Source organism: Pleurodeles waltl, chromosome 6 (genome assembly GCF_031143425.1).
Source record: "Pleurodeles waltl isolate 20211129_DDA chromosome 6, aPleWal1.hap1.20221129, whole genome shotgun sequence".
NCBI lineage: Eukaryota > Metazoa > Chordata > Amphibia > Caudata > Salamandridae > Pleurodeles > Pleurodeles waltl.
Genome location: NC_090445.1, coordinates 618,019,264 through 618,039,842, shown reverse-complemented (window position 1 = coordinate 618,039,842; position 20,579 = coordinate 618,019,264). Strand labels below are relative to the sequence as shown.

At 44.4% G+C, this 20,579-nt stretch overlaps 1 protein-coding gene across 3 annotated transcripts in view; it reads left to right on the top strand.

Annotated features, from left to right (window-relative positions):
• Positions 1 to 20,579, top strand: part of LOC138300066 (receptor-type tyrosine-protein phosphatase V-like) — a 573,371-nt gene that overhangs the window by 73,130 nt on the left and 479,662 nt on the right. The window contains exon 1 of one of the 3 annotated variants that reach the window (XM_069238933.1): positions 4,241 to 4,341. The exons of the other annotated variants lie outside the window; for them this stretch is intronic. The gene's annotated coding sequence lies outside the window, so the exon portion shown is untranslated. Of the gene's footprint in view, positions 1 to 4,240; positions 4,342 to 20,579 lie in introns of those variants that run through there. 3 annotated transcript variants of the gene reach the window in all.

Genomic DNA, 20,579 nt, shown 5'->3' with positions numbered 1-20,579 from the left:
GGAATGAAGCTAAAGAATGCGAAGAATGCAGCACTCTTAGTTTGAGTAATGAATTTATTAAGATACTTCCCAGGTTTCATATACGAAAATAATAATGTGAGCCTTGAATTTCAATGCAGCAACACACGTGTAGCTAATAAAATAATCGCAGCAATTGGATAATAATAATCAAAGAAAATGCAATACATCAACAATATATATATATATATATATATATATATATATATATATACACATATATATATATATATATATATATACAGTGACTATGCTTATTTATGCATACACACAGTAAAGCTAGATATTAAAGAATTAAAAATGCATCACCATGGGGATTGAATCCAAAATCATCCTTGTCTGCCAATGTCAAGCTGTGGAGCTTGGAATAGCTGAGACCAGAGGAATTTTCCCCAATGGGACTCTGATCTTCTTGAGCAATGCATCCACTCCCAAGAATGAGTTCCTTCTACCTCAGTGTCAAGCGTTCCCACCTTATATACCTTAAACAAACTAAAGAGGAGGGTTCTAGAAACCCTCCTCCCATCAAGTAAATTGTGATATTCAAGCTCAGGCCAAACTGGATGAGTGTTGAAAAAACAAACAAGAGACTGGCCAGATCCCAAGGTGTATTTCAAAGACCGAGCTGTACCCTTCTCTATCATAAACATTCTCAGCCTTGTACATTCTTATCAGTATTGCATCCCCCATGCTAAGTTTGCTTCCCTAGTGAGAAAAGTGAAAGCATGTTAACAAGCTGTGTGTGGAAAACTACATGCACTGCCAATGTGACGGCTTTTGAAGCTAAGCTAAGCACAAAATAGAGACCGTAGTCAAGATGGAGTCAGAGGTTCAATACAGATAGCATTACAGGGTCAGGCATTTTGTCTTCATTCAGATTTACATATACAACAGAATTGTGCTGGCACTACAAGAACAGCCCCCCACCTGCCCCCCCCCCCCCCCTCAGTTAGAGCTATGGTGGCTGCAAGCTGCATGCATCACTTTCCAAAACAAATAGCCACTATTCCTCTTACACCATTCTTAGCAATATTTCCCCCATGTACCTACAACCCATTAGCCAGTAGGCCACATGTCACAAGATAGTAGCCATGTTTTGGGTTTTCCTAGTGTTTTGCCTTGAGCCTTGCAACACTTTAGAAAGCAGCACTTTCTGGCAATGGAAAATTACAACTTCTCAAATGTTTTAAAAAAAACATTTTTATGACATTTTAGCATTCTCAAAAATATTCTAGGACTGATTTAGAATAGCAAATATATCTCCCCCTACATTGGCCAGCAGCCCATCCTATTAGGTAATGTTTCTCACATTATTACTCCCCTTATTAGTAACGGTTCATCACTTAGCAAACCTTGCCATTCTCAGCCACTAGTTACTCATAATCAGCTATCACCAGCTTTTATCCTACAGCCTTTCATGAACTTGTATGGCTTGCAGGGCATCAATGGTTAGGGTTGTCTCCAGAATTTCATTTGAAGGAGACCACCTGTCCAACTTGTGACCCAAATATTGTATGATTGACTTCAAGATCTATAAAATAATGGCTATATCTCAAGCTTCTTATCACCTCTGGAATCATTAAGATGATTGCCCCAGTGTAATTACTGAAAGGATTCCTTCTTCTTATACAGATGGGTGCACCTGGACACTCCAAGTCTGATGCTGCAAGATGGTTTAAGATCAATGGTCTGCCACAATTGCCATGATCGGTTCACCACACAGAGTAGCAGGTTGTATTATTTTGTATCCAATATTGAGAAAAATATGTAGACTTCTCTGCCCCGTTTTCAAATTTTACAATGGGCTTGGTCCCAAATACTTTGAGATGCTTTTCCAAAAATACATCTTTAACTATAACATAAGGTCAAACAAAGCAAATCTAACTTCCCAAGTTAAATATAACTGCAGAAGCATAGAGGGAATGAAAGTGGTCTGATCACTGAGCCCTCAAATCTTCATTGCACCATGCCCAGACCTCCAGTGCATTCTTAATCTGACTGCATCCAAAGCGGCATTGCTACCTGTCCTATTCTGAACTTACTTGTATCTAATGGAATGTGCAAGCCTGAGAGAGAAACTGGAATTTTGGGGGAGGCCAGTGTGGCTTGGAGAAGGTGGAAGTTGCAGGCTGGCCTTTTGAGCTGCTTTACTGAATAAGTATTGCCAGCACTGTAGTGTGGTACATTTTAGTGGCAATGAGGTTGGATTGATAAAGGGATTTAAGCACAGAATAAGGCTCTGTGAGTATACCAGACTGGTTGTGGATAAAGTGTGACCTGTTCCTTAAGCAATAGGAGGAGAATTAAGAATGGAGTTAAACAAATTGTGCAAGCAGGGGATTATAGAGCCCATCAAAGCACCCAAATGGTTAGCCCAAGTTTTTCTAGCTCACAAGGCTGAAGAGGGGATCTGGATGTGTGCTGATCTCAAGAATCTTGATTAAAATATTTGGAAATACCGCCATCACATAACCAACGCAAATGAGATGTTGAACACACTAAAAGAGGTGAAGGTGATCTCATCATGAGACCTGTCCTTAGCCTATTATCAGATAATTCTTGATAATGAGTCCAAACCATTAACCTCATTTCTGACACTGAAAGGAGGATTTAGATTGTTGTGTATGCCCTTCAGACTTGCTCCAACATTTTTAGAGAAGATGATGTGCCAATTTTAGGGGATGTAAAAACAAAATCACATACTTTCAAAGTGACATACTAATTTATGGTAAGAATGTGATCATGCGCTCAAATTGGTTTTGGCTATCCTAAAAGGAAGTGGTTTGATCCCTAGAGTGAGCAAATGTCACATAGGCACTAGAGGGGTTGATTATTTGGTTCATCACATTCATTGTAATGGAGTACAGCCCAAAGAGAGCTTTGCAAGAGCAATTCAAGAGATGTCTAACCCCAAAATAAAGAACAGCTATGCTCTTTCTTAGGAATGGGTAAATATTATGCAAAGTTCATTGCATACTGATTGCTAAAAAACAGTTGTCTTTCCATGCTGAGCGGGTTTGTTAAATCAAGCGTGAGATTTCCTTATCTCCTTGTCTTAACTGTTGAAACCAGATTACCTACTATCATAACGTGGGATGCAGGCAATTACGGTTTGGATGCTATGCTAGCACCTGTAAAAGACTGTAGTAGGTTATGTATCAAGGGCCTTAAAACAAACTGAACACAACTATTCTGTAATCAAAAAAGAAGTAATTGCATGTTAGTGAGGAATCACTCACTTTAGACAGTATGTGTGAAAAAACAAGTTTTCTGTGTGGCCTGACCATAAACCACTGGTTGATGGTTTTACAACAAAAGGTACAGGCAAAGCCACTACACTCATAGTGTGTTTGATGATCAGGCTATAAGAATATGTTTTCTATGTGGAATATGTACCAGGAATCAAGAAAATTACTGCTGATTGTTTGCAAAACCTTTCCATTACTAACAATGATTCCATGGATGATGAGGATGAATGTGTGAGCAGCAGTGTGGTCACTTTGCTACTTTAAGTTCTTGTGGCATGCATGATCTTAATCTTGTGACCATGAACTTTCTCTCCCAAAAGTCAGTTGTCATGTTTCAGAAGTATGTAGAGATTAGAAATGTTATTGACTTTTCTGAAGATATTTTTGTAAGGGAAGGTGTCCGTTCTAAAATAGTTACTGATAATAGGGTACAGTTAGTGTCAAAGGACATGGAAACATTTAAAAGCAAACTAGGTGTAGGACATATTAGAGCATCATTATATTATCCTCCAGGCAATGCTGTGGTGGAAAAGTTGAAGAAAGTTCTAAAGGAAGGATTACAGTTGGCGCTTGGTGAAGGATGTGATGGGCGTGCAGCGGTAAAGAGACTAATAGGGGCTTATCGGACAACTCCCAACAGTAGCCCAGAAGAAACTGTGCATAAATTGCTCTGTTCCGAGTTGAACCGGGCTGGATATTGAAGTCTATGCCTGGAATGACTCAGAACAAGGTGCAGGAAATTACACATCAAATTTGTGACTGTGATTGGGTGAGCCTCAAAGTGGGATGTGTTGTAAAGAAAGGAATGTCACAATTTTCCAGGCCTTTGCAATTGAAGAGAGTGGGGTGTGTTTTTGTCGAATTATTGTCGAATTGTCGAATTGTTGGTATTGTGTGGAATATCAAATAAGTGGTCAAAATGCCTGTCTCCTAACTTCAGGTTGCGTGGAAGAACAGAACTAGGGTGATCTAAATGTGCAGCTTGAAAATGGTCCCAGTGTGATGTGGATTGTGCAGTTGGTAACAAGTCCGAGATTAAGACGATGCACTGACAGATGAAAGACTTCAATTTCATGTGAGAATGTGGGTTACAGATATATATGTACTATGTTTTTTCCCTTGTGGTTACTTTGGGCAATGTTAAAATGTTCAATGTACTATCCCTTACTTTATCATTTATTTATCTTTTGTTATTATTCTATTGTAAAGAGGGAAGTATGTTGTTTTATGAACTGACGTGCAACTAATGGAATGCGGAGGTTTGGATATAACCAGGAATGTTGCGGGAGGGCAGTTTGGCTGAGTGAAAATGGAGGTTGCAGGCTGGTCTTTTGAGCTGCTTCCTTGAACTAATATTATTTCCCTTACCAGCACGGTAGAGTGGTACTTTTCACTTGCTCTTCTCAAAGTTAACACACTTATTCCTCGTCTTCCAGGGACGGGGCCCCAGCTCCCTTAAGAATGCAGAGCAAGTAGGAGGCCTTACCTAATCCATCAGACACTTTCTTTCCTCTATGGGGAAAGAGGATTATGCAAGATGTGTTCTTCAGTAGATAACAGGACAAAAATATCTGCCACAAACAAGTAAATTAACTCTTAAACCGTGAATCTGCCACCTTAAAATGGTGCTTTCCCTTCCGGCTCCACCCTATGTGTACTTCTGTCATCATCAAGCAGTAGTGGTCTTCTATTTTGCCAAAATTCAGCATTGCTGCACCAAACGTTTGGCTTTACCATGACAGCTTTGCCTTTGTGTTCTGAGCTTCTTCCAACGTACCTATCTTCTCGCCATAAGATACAAAAAACTAAGAAGGCAGTTGTAAAGAGGAAGACGTCTGACGTGTAAAAATTGGCCCAGAGTTCCAAAATGGTGGGGTATGGTATCCTTAAAATGTAGAAAATCAAGGAAGTAGAAAACTTGACGCTGAAAGGGAACTCATTCCATTGCTCTGTGGTAAGGCAGAGAGTTATTGTTACTTACACTGCATCCCCCTAATTGCATGTATATCATGATTTCGAGTAGAACTGTGCACTAAAAATCTCCACATCAATGTGCATGAAACGAGTCAGTCTGACCCAACAGCTTCTGTGGATCCAAAAGTGGATCTTTGCGCAAATTGGTGAATTAGAAGAGTGGGCACTTTTTGGAAAGAGGTAAATGGTAACTTCATTTCACGTGAGCACACTGCCTTCATGCTGAATTTTGGCCTCTGGTGAAGTCCAGCTGGACAGCATACATGAAATTTACCAAGTCTGCTTCGAACTTACCTACGACCCAATTCGGCCTCGACGAGGAATGAAAGAGCGAATGCAGTTAAGCAGGATCAGGGAAAACCCCACCTTCTGTGACTCCAATTTATCAGTGGGTTCGTGAAAAGTACACGTTTCCTAAAGGGCTAGATGCATGAGATGGGGTGTTGAAAGAGTGACATTAGGGACGATGACTAATTGTTGATCTTTTCGTTGCATTGTTAAGGATCTCTTCCATTTGTTTTAAGCTGTACCCAGTTCATGGTTGCATTGCCCTGTTTGACCAGTCATCTAAATCAGCGTCCACTCCATACAATGTGTCAAACACCATATAAGCAGTACGTTTCCTAAAAGAGCTCACAAAATATACATTGGATTGTACTCTTTTTTTTTTTTATTTTTTATTTTTTATTTTTTTTTTATTACAAGCACAGTGCAGCGGGCAAGTACATGCATGTTTTAAGAGGGAACGCCCACCTCTTGCTTTTCAAATCCTATTTGGAGCTTGCCCAAGTCTTGAAGTAGCGCCGCTATAAACATGGCTTTCCCATCTCTGGAAACCCTTGGCTCAAGAGCATAAAGTTAACTAGCATGCGAGTGCTGTCCTTGCGGGACTCATCAGTGTGATGTGATCGATCCACACTACTTTATGCGGAGGGTGTTCTTGAACAGGGTAACCGGGTTTAAACAGCCTGCACTTTTGTATGTTGCTGAAATAATGGTTCTCGGTCTCTGATCCATGTGGCATGGCTTTCTGTGTGGTGTCCGGAGTAGATTTGCTGCCCTGTCTAATTACCACAAGAGGTATTACTAAACTGTACTCTGTAGGCAACCGCATTTTGGGAGGAGAAAGGATGTGGTGAGAAGAGTAGGTGGTGATTTGTAAACGTGGATTTCCCTAACAATGGCTTATTGGGTAGATATATGTGCAAAGGGAGATATGTGTGCATAGAAAATAGGTTGTAGGGTGAGTAGGCTATAATTGGCGCGCACTTAGCAATTATTATTCAGTCTTATGGCAACTTAGCAAATTAACGCATGCCCAAGAGGGGATGTTCACCCACCCAATAGTCCTCAACAGAACAAAGTAAAACATTTACAAAATTGCTTTCAAACACTCAAATAACATGTCAAAGGACAGCATAGAGGACCTATGAAGATCCGTGGGAAGACTACAATTCAGCAAAGATGGAATAAAGACTTTTCACTGCACTTCTTTCAGATCGGTGTGAACTTTACACCTTCTGACTCACAAACATCTGAAATGTCATCCCCAATAGGATTTGAACGGTGGAATGCAAGTTCCTTTTTGTTGGCAACCACTGTGCACACTTCTTTCAGCTGGTGCAAGTCAGCCTTTCAGCAATGCTTTGGAAAGCAAAATCCTTCTAAGAATTCGGCATTGGAACAATCATCCCTCCACTTTGAAGCAATGTTGACGTATATTTATTTTGAATTCTAATGGAAGATATTAACGTGCCCAGGGTCACACTAAGAGTCAATGCAATGTGGCATGAGTCATGAACTCACGAAGAGTTTAGGTAAAGTAATAACCTCAAACTGTATAGGAAATAATCCTTTTCAGTGATTGAGTCATTTTAAAACATAGCATGCAGTATGCTTCAGAGCTGAACATATTTACATAGTGATTCTTGGTTGGGAGGTGTGATAGAACAAAGTCACGTTCTCGGACTCAATAGTGATGCTGACAGACTAAGAAAGTGAGTGCATTCTTATACTTTTTTGCTTCTGTGCTTTCTCTGCAACGTGCTTCCCACACCAGGATATATGGGCACCACCAATTTAAAGGGAAAACCGCAGCTTCTTCTAATTAACTCCTTTGGAGGAAGACTTATTGGATGTTATAAGCTGCAGTGTTAGAGCAGCTATGTACATTGATATTTTGAAGAACTGTTAGGAATGAGGAAAACTGCAAGGTCTGATATAAGGCCCATGAACAGCAGATGAGATTATTTACCAGAGATCTTCCTACACTTTCCAGGGCAACCAAGACGAGGACACACTTTCGAGTATGTTCAGGGAGCTTTGACTTCAGAGGAATGAGATGAGGAGAACGGATTCAGCATATACAATGCTTTTAGCCCACTTGACAGCAAAGTAAAACTTCTATTGAGGTGCAATCATCAGGAGTCTGGCGATCATTAGAAAAAGCGGGTGCAGTTAAGGGAATAGAAAATGTTCAGTACCTGAGAAGAATTCTAAATGATTGGGGTGACTTTGAAGAATTCATGGGAAGTGGAGATAAGGGCATATCACATGGGGCTATGTGTATTTGTGTGCCTTCTATAGCAGATGAGTAAAAGGGATACTACCTTTAAACAGTGAAGCTGTTAGTTCCTTGGTTACACTCATTAACATCCAACATGTTTGTGCTCTTCAAAAAACAAATTTTCAGCCATCTTTCACACTGTGAATACTTTATTTCAGTAACATCACTAGAGCTTCACCTACAATGGATGGAACATGCAGGTGGGGTCCCAGAGACTTTTGTTGCGGGACAATTTTCTACATATTTTGACCTCGCCATTCTAAGTAGGCTAATTTGCTGTCTTTACATGGATTTACATAGCACTAAGTGTTACTCTGAAGTGACCCCGATCATGTTCTATAGGTTTTCAAATGGAAAGCTTAAATGATTGATTACTCAAGATCACGCTGTATGTTAATTGAGTAGACCATTCTTTGTCATTCTTCATCATCTGGTCTTCGTTTTCAAAGAGTTTAAGAATTCAGGAATGCTTTGAAATGGCTCCAGCCTGGTGTGGGTGGGTGAGATGGGTGTGTGAGACTTTGTTTTAGGTCCTTGGGATGTACGTGGTTGCTATGGCAGAATCATTGACATATGCAGTTCTTTTTTCAGAGGAATACCAGGTGATCAGGTACTATTTAATGCAAATGGAAAATAAAGTTACTCCATTTATATTCTCGACTTTTCGAGGTTAGAGAGAGACAACTTACTTCAGGAAGTGAATCAATTGCTGATGGTGCACCACCCTAAACAATATTCAAAAAGTCCAATTCATAAATATCAGTCCATTTTAAATCTTCCCTTTATTATTCTTATCTTTTTAAAATAAGCCAGACATCACAATAAAAGACAGCCACAGCCAACGCGTTTCTTCCATACAAAGGACTTCTTCAGGGCTGTAATAGGATACATATAGATTACTTACAAACATACATATAAATATATATAACAACATGAATATATGTACATATAACACTTAAAACAAGACAAACATGAACATGTATACAATAGTCCCTATTGTGAGGATTCATAAAGAACAAAAACAAAAAAGAGAAAAAAATGTAAAAAAAAGGACAAAGACAAAAACAAAAACCCAAGTGTTAATCTACATAAAAACAATATATACAAAACCCATCTTCAACATAAGCACAAACATACTAAAATAAAACACTGCTTCAAAAAATTCCAATCATCCACACCCAATAGTAAAAAAGTATGAACATACAAAATTACTCAAAATTGTGCACACCCAAATAATCCAACAATAAGTGCAAAATAAAACATACCCATAAATTCAATACGAATTAAGCAGTCATATTCTTATTCATATTGCGAACAGAGCATCCAATGCATTCTGTATCAAAACCTAATTAGGAATAAACAATTATGTCATATCTCAAAAGCAACCTATATAATCCAAATAACGACATCATTTGAAAAATTAGAGTACCAATTGTCAGCAAATAATGTAATTTGAAATAAAGTTTTTACCCACAAATATAAACACAGACGGTCCAAAGCTGTCAACAAGAAGAATAAATGCCGCTAAGCTAATATAATAGCCACCCTGTGGCCAAACCCTACAAGTAACAGAAATATTACACCCCACAAACAGGAGTGCCAAAAGCTCATTGTACTGATAATCACACCCTTATTTGTTTGCTCTTCTATACAGCTGGGGAGGGATTGAACAATAGCTGAACAAGGTATGCCGGGTCTAAATTACAGCCACTGCTATTCGTAAGCAGTTATTTTTCCCCATACTTTGCACCATTACATACACGACATTACATCTAAAAAAGTCAGTGGTCGAGCCTTGAAAATATGAGGAACTCAATGCTCTGAAGTTACCACCTCAAATTAACCTTCTTCTTTGCAAGAGCTCTACTCCCTTGCCTTACCGCAGGCTCTCCAAGATTGTCTATCTGGCCGGACGGCCTAGCCTTGAGGAAGTCACCTGAGTGAGTAAACACGTGTTGTCTGTATTTTGAAGAACACGCAATCTTGAGGCAGACTGTGCCTATAATTAAAGACACTTTCTCCAATGAGTTCGGGATCTTCACGTATTCTTTCTCCAACCTTAACCGTTCTACCAGGCATACATATTCTTGCTACGTTATTGGACTATTTATATCTGTGTGCTGTGGTCACATTGCAATTGTAGGAACCAAAAGTTAATTGGTCCTTGTCACAAAAGTAGCCAACTTTTTCAGTTGTTGTAGGCACCAACGGGATGTGGCAACCACTAGACTCACGTGCTCATCAAATACATTAATTTAGGCTTATGATTCAAATGTAACTTCAGTGAATGATAGATATAGAACTGTAAGAACAACAGAGATAATTTATGCAGTTCCAACTTCATGCAGTTCACACATCCTATGAGACACCACACTTGGGAAGATAATGAACAAGAAAATCTCTGGGTCCATCTGTGTCTGGAAAGAAGCTCCCACCATGTGAGCTTGGTTCAGGGAGAATCCCGACTCTTGCAGTCCTGAAATACTATCTGCATATACTCAACAATGATGACACAGATGCTGTATGCGAGATCTGTACAAATTGTCTGCAAGTTCCTCATGGTTCCTTTATAGGACATATTAAATTTATTTGTGAAATGATCATACACAACAGCTCTTTAGTGCTACATGTCAGTCTGTCAAGACAGCTTCAAAATTGGCTTTAGGCTGCTAACTTTTTGTATTCCTCGAGTCAGGCTAACTCGTTTTTACGCTGCTTGTTGGACAACCTTTTTCCAAGCCAGTTTGCTGTCCCTTTCAAATAGTTAGTTGGGGTAGTGAAATGAACCTCTTTCAAAAGTCAAAATGCAGTGCATCTTCTGGATAGATGGAGCAAGTATTTTGTCTGTTCCCAATGAAAACTGCAACAACTAAAACGCAAGCTTAGTTTAAAATTAAAACAGTCCTTTAAGCACATCAATGCTTCCAATCAGGTTTAGCATTGTTGTATCCTATACCTCGCTCGTCCTTTTGTTTCCCAACCACTTTCCCATCCTCCCTTGGTTGTGATCATAGATCCACATGGGCATTCTAATTTGTCGGTTATCAGCAGCATTTCAGGATCAGGCTTTATGTGTTTTAGTTATTATTTATTCATGCTAATACATTTTGATTAATCACTATACCTTTTAGCCTTTCACTTGTCCAAGCTCTGTCAAATAGTTTTGGCTGAACTCAATTTATCTATACTATTCTCTCCTCATTGATAGGTGTCTCCAAGTACAACACACAAAAAGGACATAGTGATTAGATACTGTGGCAGGCAGAACCTGATTGGCTGAGAATCTAAGGTATTAACTCCACCCCCTCAGCCACCTGCTGGATGTTAGGGGAAGTGCCCTATGGACAGCAGCGTGCAAGTTGCCGAAAGAGGAAGTACAACCTGAAAAGGAATTGCCTTTTGACCAGACGATCGCCTAGTTGCCTACGAACAACCTTCACACAGGACATGGTTTACCAGTGCTACAGGACATGCTACAAATACAGCACTCGGTGCTCAAATGTTAAAGAAAGGATGAGTTACAGGGAGTATACGCATTTTCTAGGTAATGGGTTGATAGATATGCTGTCAATGCCTGGACCTCTGAATTAGAATCGACTGCCTCAACTATCAGTGTCATCCTAACATGATATAAAAAAGCAAGTGCTACCTGTGGATATTGTTGGGTGCACTCTCTGGCCAGCAGAGGGCTCTGTTGTCAAACGTCAGCAAAAATCATGCCATTCCATTGTGTGGATTCCACCAAATATCAAGGCCACTGGTGGAAAATCGCAGGAGATACAAACTCGAATACGCACCTGGTGCACTGCTTTCCCACTCATATGAGGACGTACAGACTCGCAGAGCTCGACAAATTAACTGAAAATAATAGATGAACTCCTTCCAACTTGCAGTAACGTCTTCTAGTGAGGTTTGGAAACGGCACCTCAAACAGGCCAGCCTGTGTTTTACTTTCGCGACTTCTTGGAAACTGTGATATTTTAGCAGTTGCGTCCTTCCAGAGCTCTGGAGACAAAGCAGCTCTCCCACTTCTATGGGAGCCGAGGGTGAGACGCTCCAGAACCTGCACTGAGACTTCCACAGTCATGTGCGTCACCAGTTGGCAGCCCTTGGGTCTCTGACATCGATTTTCCCCGCAGTAAATATTGCAAGTTTTCGGCATCACGGATTGGGAGGCTCCTGCCTTGTTTAGGTAACTGTAACTCTCCCAGAAGCCCATGAGCTTTCTTCCCCCGTCTCATTTTCCGTAAACCACTCTTAGTTTAAACACAGATGCCCACAACAGGGAGTTAGTTGAAGTCTTTCTAACATGGACATGACGTTTTAGGAGAAAAGGCGGCCTACTGCTTTTCATACCGATTAAAGCACTAGTCGGCTTCTCCTATTGGGTTTTGACAGATTGAGATTATGACACTCAAGGAGAAGTGCTGAACGCGCGGAAACGTTAGTTCGTGTCCAGATGAGTGTCACTGCCTCGATCATTTTAACGTGCCCATCCGGCACTTGTAATTCTAGTAACCACTGCTTAGTTTTCCCGGTCTTTTGTTGGGTGACCAGGCAGGTACTACGGAGACTTTTGTACCTAATTCCCTGATCTCTGGCAACATGTCCGCGCCCCACAATTGTTCTATTCTCACCAACAACCTGTGTCAGATTCTCTCCCTACCTCGTTGCCAGTGGGCGTGCCCCTTTCTTTCTGGACCCCTCACTGGGTCCCTCTTTTTGGCATCGTCTTCTGTTGTTTTTCTTTTTGTAAACCCCCAATCAGATCCTTTTCCCTGCTTTCCTAACCCCACACTACCTCAACATTTTCCCTTACTGCTGCCCATCTCTGCCCTGATCCATCCACAAACACGCCCATTTTTCCCTGTTACATCAAGAACCTCATTTCTGTGCACTCCAAACATCCAGAAACCCATCTCTTGGTCCCTCTTACATCCACAGACCCATCCCTGTATCTCTCATACATCCACAGCCCTCCTCTGTATCCCTCTTACATCCACAGCCCTCCTCTGTATCCCTCTTACATCCACAGCATCACCTCTGCCCATCCTACATCCAAACATATCTATGTATCCTTCTTACATCCTCAACTGCACCTCTGTCCCCTTAGACTCTCCACCCCTCTCACAACCAGCACTCCAACTCTGTGTCCCTGTTACCTCCTGTGCATGGCTTCGAGCGGTCAAACCATTTCTGGTGCAAATATCAAAGGGCTGCGCGGGCCGGTGCACCAACTATGACTTTGTCCCACCTGGTGTGGAGGCATTGAACTCTATCCAGTTAGCACTGCTGAAGAACGGTGGCAAAAAAACACTGTGAAGGGTACCTGGCTGGGACGTAAGATGCTGTCAATGGGATGGACTGTGAAAGCAGGAGATGTTTCTGGAAAATCGGAGAGACCATGAGTTATCATTAAGATTTTGATCTCCCCGACCTCTCTTACAAAGCACAATGGCACAAGCTTTGACTTGAGAAGGAGAGACCTTGTTCTCTGCTTGCAGCACCTTCATCTTGTGTTATCAGCCTTCCCTTCATGCAGTTGCTGGTTCCAGCTTGCTGCATTTCTCCTCAACAGAGCTCCCCAACCTTTTTAGGAGTGAGAGCCGCTGCTGGTCTATCACAGTCATCTTGAGCTGCTGCCTAGCATATGCATCGGATACCAGCACCATAAAGGGTAAGCCTCTTAAACACTACTCCAGCAGGGTACGCACGGCCCTCCATACTAAGCATTTCTGTGCACAATTCTGTGCAGTGAAGTGTACTTGTGAGTTTATTTTTCCATTCAGCTTCCAAAAAGACTTTCCATGTTTTACACGAATAATAAGCAAGGTGCAGTGTTTCTTCACCGAATCAGTTCTCTCATTATTGACCTCCAACAGAATTAGATGCATTACAGTTTTCTTTTCCCGTACTTTTGTTGTCAAGTAATGAGATCCACTGTTACCTGCCGAGCATGCTGCCCAGTGGGATGTTTTAGCTCATTCCTGTTAGGAACGCTCCTCCCTCTTCTGACACACAGGCTGTGGACACAAGCGCGCTAGAGTAATAGTTAAATAAATAATAAATACATGTTCAGTCCAGAGGCTTCCAGCGGCCTCTCATCCGTCCGTCGGTGCTCAAGCTGCATGACATGGTCAGCCATAGATTAATTGATTAATGAGCTACTTTTTTTTAGGCCGGCCAAGGTCCAAATGTGTGTTGCATTATCTCTTTGAGGGCTGTAAACTACTTCACACTCACTGTCATTGACATTATTTCACGCTCTAGCTAGATTACAAGGTTTGTCCGGCCTGTCGTCTAATCGGGGCTGTAGAGTCCAGCTGGACTCATTCTAGTGTTTCTGTCAGCCACTCTGCTGAGGGCTGGTCTTACTTGTATAACACACACCCACCCAACACAGGCGTCACCAGTCAGGTGACCCTGCCAATAAAAGGGGCCGGGCGCACATGCCTGGGGCCAGTTTAGTACCACCCCACCACCGTGTCTGCGTCCCTTCCTTTACTAGCATGAGGGCCTAGGGCCCCACATTACAATGGCGACGAGTGGGATCTGCAGCCCCACGTGGTTGCAGACATTAACCTAATCGGTGGAAGAAAGAGGAGAAGTGAGGCCGTGCAGTTCCAGCCCCATCGGTAGGAAAAAGGGGGTGAGTGCTGCTGATCAGCGCGCCCCACAGCACTGCCAAAACGGCTGCGGGCGCCGTAAATAAAGCGCTGTGAGGCTTGTGTTCCCGGTGCCCCCGAAGAAATTGCCCTGAGCCCACCCCCCCCCCCAAGAGTCAGATAGAGCGCGCCCGCAGGGGGTTGCTGCGCGCCCTCAAAAGAAAAGTGAAAAGAAAGTGGAAAAAAAAATGGCCGGGGCCGGTCGCCCCAGAAAAACAAACGCGGTCCGCAGCTGTCCCATGCTGCTGCGGCCGCACGTACAGAAAAGAAAAAAAAACATGGTGCGATCGAGCACCAAGATTGGAAAAAGACCCGGGGTCGTTTCCCCCCCTGGGTACTTTTAAATTGGCGCTGTAGCAAGCCGTGCGCCATGAGGGGAAGAAGTATTGTGCCGGGGCCGGTCGCCCCCTTTTCATTTCAACAATGGTGCACTCGTGCACCAAAGAAAACGTGCCCAGGGCCGCCCCACCTCGAAAATGCCGGCAAAACGGCCGCAGCCCGGAGGATTGCTGCGGCCGCAACAAGTGACCCGCGACGGTGTCACCAGGCATCCGGAAAATAAATGAATATGCCCAGGGGCTCCCCCCTCGTCCTGGCAGCAACTAAAGCAAGAGGTGCAGACACGCACCGAAATAAGTGAAATAACATGGTGCAGGCACGCACCAGATGCCCAGGGCCGCGCCCCCACCTCCAACAAATAACTGAATGAAGAAGTGAGGTGCTCACACGCACCTAGAAAGGAGAAAAACAGTACCCGGAGCCCCCAACCCCCCTCACTAAAATTCGTGCCATCTGCACACCTCTTTAAACGAGGCTGTGCTGTTTTAGGAAAAAAAAAGTGGACAAAAAAAAAAAAAACACAGAAAGGAAAAGAGAGAAGAGAAAAGAGAGAGATAAGAAAATAAATAAAATTGCACTTACCTGCAGCCCCCACCAGCATGAGAAGTCCTCCCAGCAGCACGCCCTCCTCACCGGCCGGCATCTGTTCAAACAAACGAGCCGGTAACAGGAAAGACTGTCTTTCAAGCTAGAAAAAAAAAGTGCACTACTGGCATCCAGTGGCCAGAGTTGGTATTGCACCCTATTTCTGTTTTAAAGGGAAGAGAAGCTTGGATGAAGGCAAGTTTACAGCAGCACCTTCAGAAAGTGACTGCCCCAAACCAAGACTGCGCCCGTAGACAGAAACGGCGCAGAAGACGGAAACGGCGAAGAAGAAGGAACCGACACGGGCGACGCTGAAAAAAGGGAAGGAGAAGACTGCAGCTGTCCCAGCCAAGCTGCAACGGTGAGAAACGGACGCAAGTGCCACGTGAGGTACAAAGAGAGCGCGCATGGTCTGCGCAGCCTCTGGCGGCTGTCCGCCGCCACCGCCAAAAGAACGCCACATGCCCCAGCAGTGATGGACATCACCGCAGGACAAGAACAGGACATGCCAGGCGTTGCCACAGGACGCCCAGAAAAAAAAAGAGACTGACACGTGCGCAGCGAGCACAGAGAGCTGCGCCCGAGAATGTGACGACATGGGTAAAGTCCGTGAAGATGGAGAGAGTACCCGAGAGCGTGACGTAACGCAACGCACGGGAAAAGAGGCCATGTCAGCTGGCCACAGCGACGGAAGATGGCCACTGTTGACCCATCAGTGAGCAGGTCATCTGAACTGACCGACCCTGCCAGAGCAGATGGCAAGAGTGAGCGCCGTAGCAGCGCATCCTCGAGGCGCAAGAATGGCGCCCTCGAGTGAAGAGAAGGAGGAAGAGAGCGGTGACCCTCCTGCCAGAGAAAGGTCCACCAAGAGGATCCGGGAACGGACCAGACCGGGAGAGGTCTGCCTGAAGAGCAGATCATGTCCTACCCGCAGGACTCAGCCTGTGAGAGGCTGCGACCGAGAAAGATGCACCAGCGAAGGTGCAGTGATAGGTCCATGTGAAGCAGCATGCGACCCGTGGCACCACGCCACGTCGAGGACAAAGAGGAAGATGTACCAGCAGAGGTGCAGCGCAAGGTCCATGTGCCGCAACATGTGACCTGTGGCACGACGCCACACCAAGGAGAAGAGAGAGTGGCACGATGCCAACAAGAAATGAGAGGAGTGTGACAGACCGGTCACACCACAGATCAACTCCATCGCAGGTGTGAAAGTGGAAGGAAGTAGAGTGACAACTGAGGACTCGTGCGAGCAGATGAGGAGGCACCCATCAGTACAAGACAGTCACTGGGGTGAGCAGACGTCACTGAAGACAGCGATGCGGGTGGTCCCCCGCGCTTCCCAGTACGACCGTCCTGTCACCTGTCACCGGCTGCTTGGCTGTGATAGCATCCCTGACGCCGACTGCACAGGCCACACAAGACCCGCCGTGGCCCCTATGTCCATCAAGTGGTCCTTCCGCTGACGAAGCCGCCGCCACCTGTTTTGATCTGCAAAAGGATGAAAAAAAAACATCATCATCATGATGAGGTGCATCGCCCAATCATCGAAGGAGGAGCACAGCACCACCTGAGTGGAGACAGTCAGCAACAAGAACCGATGCTGACAAGGCATGTCTGGCAACGTAGAAACTTATCACCTGAACACTTGCCATGAGCTCCGTGAACCAGACGCCTGCCGGTGAGAGCAGACCAGATCATTTGGACCATCCACCCTTGGGGTTGCACAAGACTAGGACGTGGCCCTGTTGGGAGTTCAGAGAGACTCCTTTGGCGTGGCTGACATTGGCCCGCACAGCCCACGCAGTCCCGCCGCAATCCACGGACAAGGGCCTCTGACAAATTCCTGTGAGAGCGGAATATCGCTGAGAGAGAATGCATCTGAGACAGCTCCACGTCAGGCATCCGGAAGCACGGAGGTCTCATATCGAGAGACTGGTCACCTGAAGACTTTGCACTATGGCCAGAGCACCTGAATCCGGATGGCTCGAGCAAGCTGACCCTGCATCAACAACCCTTGTGGCTCCATGCGAGACTAGGATGTGGTCCTGTAGGCTGTTCCTCTGAGACGTCTTTGCTGGGCCTGAGATAGGCAAGCACAGTCCACACAGTCCTGTGGAAGCCCGCGAAAGGGCCTCGAGGAGACTCCTGCTTGATGGAGGTCTGGCACGAGAGGGAAGACTGCTGCTGCTCTGCCGCTGGACTTCCAGGCGCCCCAGGCTGTCACGTCATCTGCAGTCTTAGGAGGTAGACAATCTCCAGAGTCAGAATGCCGTCCAGAACTGTGTACAGTGGACTCCCCACTGCTCCAGATGCACCCACATCAGAAACTGTAAATAGACTTTGACCACATGAGCCCAGGCAGGACCCGATCAACAATATCCAGCGAACTGTGAGGTCGTGGACAAGCAACTGAAGTATCTGGACTTCATCCACACAGTGTTCGTGCCCAGCTGTACCTGGTTAAATTATGGACTCGTGCGGAGGTGTCCGGGTGCTCCCAGCTGCACCATGTCCACTGCAATTCTGCAGTCTGCCTTTTCGAGGCCGAGAGACTGATTGTGGTGCTTTGTTATTTGTTTCTTTTACAGGTTGGACTTTTGTTTGGTTCCTCAATAAAGTTTGGAAGGGATATAGAGTCCAGCTGGACTCATTCTAGTGTTTCTGTCAGCCACTCTGCTGAGGGCTGGTCTTACTTGTATAACACACACCCACCCAACACAGGCGTCACCAGTCAGGTAACCCTGCCAATAAAAGGGGCCGGGCGCACGTGCCTGGGGCCCGTTTAGTACCACCCCACCACCGTGTCTACGTCCCTTCCTTTACTAGCATGAGGGCCTAGGGCCCCACATTACAGGGGCCAAGCTCCATTTTCCGTTTACAGAAAGCGGCTTCACCCTGATTTTCCTTGGACCCCAGTGCATCTCGTTAGCAGGGGGTGGCCTACAAGACCGCCCTGGTGGGTGACCACACAAAGGCAACAGGGTAAGGAGTGTATGAGTGAAAATCAAAGTCGTTTGCCACATGTTCTGTGGCCCAACCTTAAAACCTTAAGCGATCATCTACTTCACTGGAGCTTCTCTGTATTACGTCAGGCTACCCCAAAGTTTGAGAATGAGAGCTCTCAGTTTTCCCAGACACCAGGCTTTAGTATCTCATCAGCAGTGGCGTAGGTCTGCGGGAGGGGCCTAGCCTTCCAAACATAAAGCCCCCCCAGCCTGTCGGTTCGAGGGGATGGGTATAGCAAGGGATCCCCTAGCAATTTCCTGCAGGGTAACCCCATTGGATTTCCTGAGGTATAGCTTTCTTCTTTTCACCACGGTACGCGTTGCTTTTCCTCTAGAGAGAAGTAAATAGAACTACAAGTACCACAATGCAACGAAACAATCTGGAAAAGTTGAACTTGCACATGGAATCGTGAAACTACGGCTGAATGTGGCCTACTAATTTTGCCTCACTTGCTCTCTGAATCCAAAATGTCGATGTAACTCTGAATCCAAATGGAATTTCTTCTCCGATCCTGCGACTTTGTACTTTCCAGCACTATCTAGATAGACGTTTTCAATCTGTGTATTTTTTGCGCGGTGCCATGACGGGAAGGCAGGCCTCCACACTGTTAGGGTCAAGAGAAGTGGGAGGCTGCAGAGGTGGACTCTGTCTCCCCAGCATTAGACTGACCGAAGCAGATCAGGTTTCAGACTTGAAAGAAAAGTAACACCGCAGCCCTTGTTTCCGTTCAGCTTCAAGCACAGCCCCCGCGGCACAGCGTGACACAGAGCGGAGCGAGACAGTGGGCAGGCACCGCGACCCTTTCCTTCCTGCCTTGGCACTTCACCAGCAATGCAAAGCATTAAACCGGACCTCTCTCCCTAGACATTACTGTTCAAATTTCATCATTTAAATAAAAAAAGAAATCCTGTTCTGTTTTGGCCAGCTACACCCGCTGAAAAGTAACAGAACATGAAGCCAAATGACCTCAGTGCTTCATTTCTGAATGCTGAAGTAAATTAAGAATTAATGGGGAATTATACACCCAAGGGGGCAGGGGCGTGGGCATTTTGAGCTTAGTCTATTTGTGAAGTGTACTTTAACTGGAAAAGTGGATTTTTTTTGTAGGTGTTGGTGATAGAGTGACCAGGTTTTGAAAAGAAAAAAACGGGACAGGTCCGACATAAAAGTAGGACTAAAGCATTTAGTCTCACTTTTACATCTGGCCTTTCCTGTAAATGTGCGTTAGGCACGCGCTCGCGCGTAGGCAGCAGACGGGCAGAAACCCCTAAACTACTTCTTCAATTATTTAAGATTCTAGAGCTACATATGAAAGAAGTGCATACTTTTTACTTCTGTCTCGCAGGGTGACCTGACCTTTGTCCCAAAGAACGGGACATTTATTTAAAATTAACAAAAGGTTTACAAGTTTACCTGACTTGTGCCCCAAAAACCGGGACATTTCTTTAAAATGAACAAAAGCGTCGGGACACCGGAACAGTCCTTTATAAACGAGGACTGTCCAGGGAAATCTGGGATGTCTGGTCACCATTGTCACTGACATGAACTGGGGACATTTCCCCTAGCATAATTACCACAAAATCAGTGCTTTAAATGGGCCGGTACTCTCCGGTACGGAGTACCGGCACTTTTTTATTTTGAGAGGGAGAGTACCGGCATATCTCAGGAAAAACGTAATACTTTTAATTGGAGAGTACCGCCACTTCTCAGAAACAAGCAGGTACTCTATTACAGAGTACCTGCACTTCTATTTTTCCATTTAAAGCACTGCACAAAATTAATCATAATTATGCATAATTCTATGTGAAGCGTAATCAAGCATTTAGCATAATCTTCTTAGTGCAAAATGCACCTTTGCATCCAAAATATGCTTAAGGATGCATTTTGCACTAAGAAAACAGCACTAAATGGTACAGGACATGAACATTAGTAGCCAGCATCCACTTACTTTCTCTTAATTCATTGTTCCTGTACTCCTGCCATCGTATTTTTCCCCACTATTTCTCTTAGAGAGAGATGCAGCTTCTAATGTAGATGTTTGCTAGCTATATGTTGATGATGTTACATGTATATAAAGCAACTGAAGGTTCCTATTCGAGCCCCTATCATAAACACCTGCTTAACAAAGTACCTTAAAATATGGTTGCGGGGCAATGTGTGGAGCCCAGGTGAAGA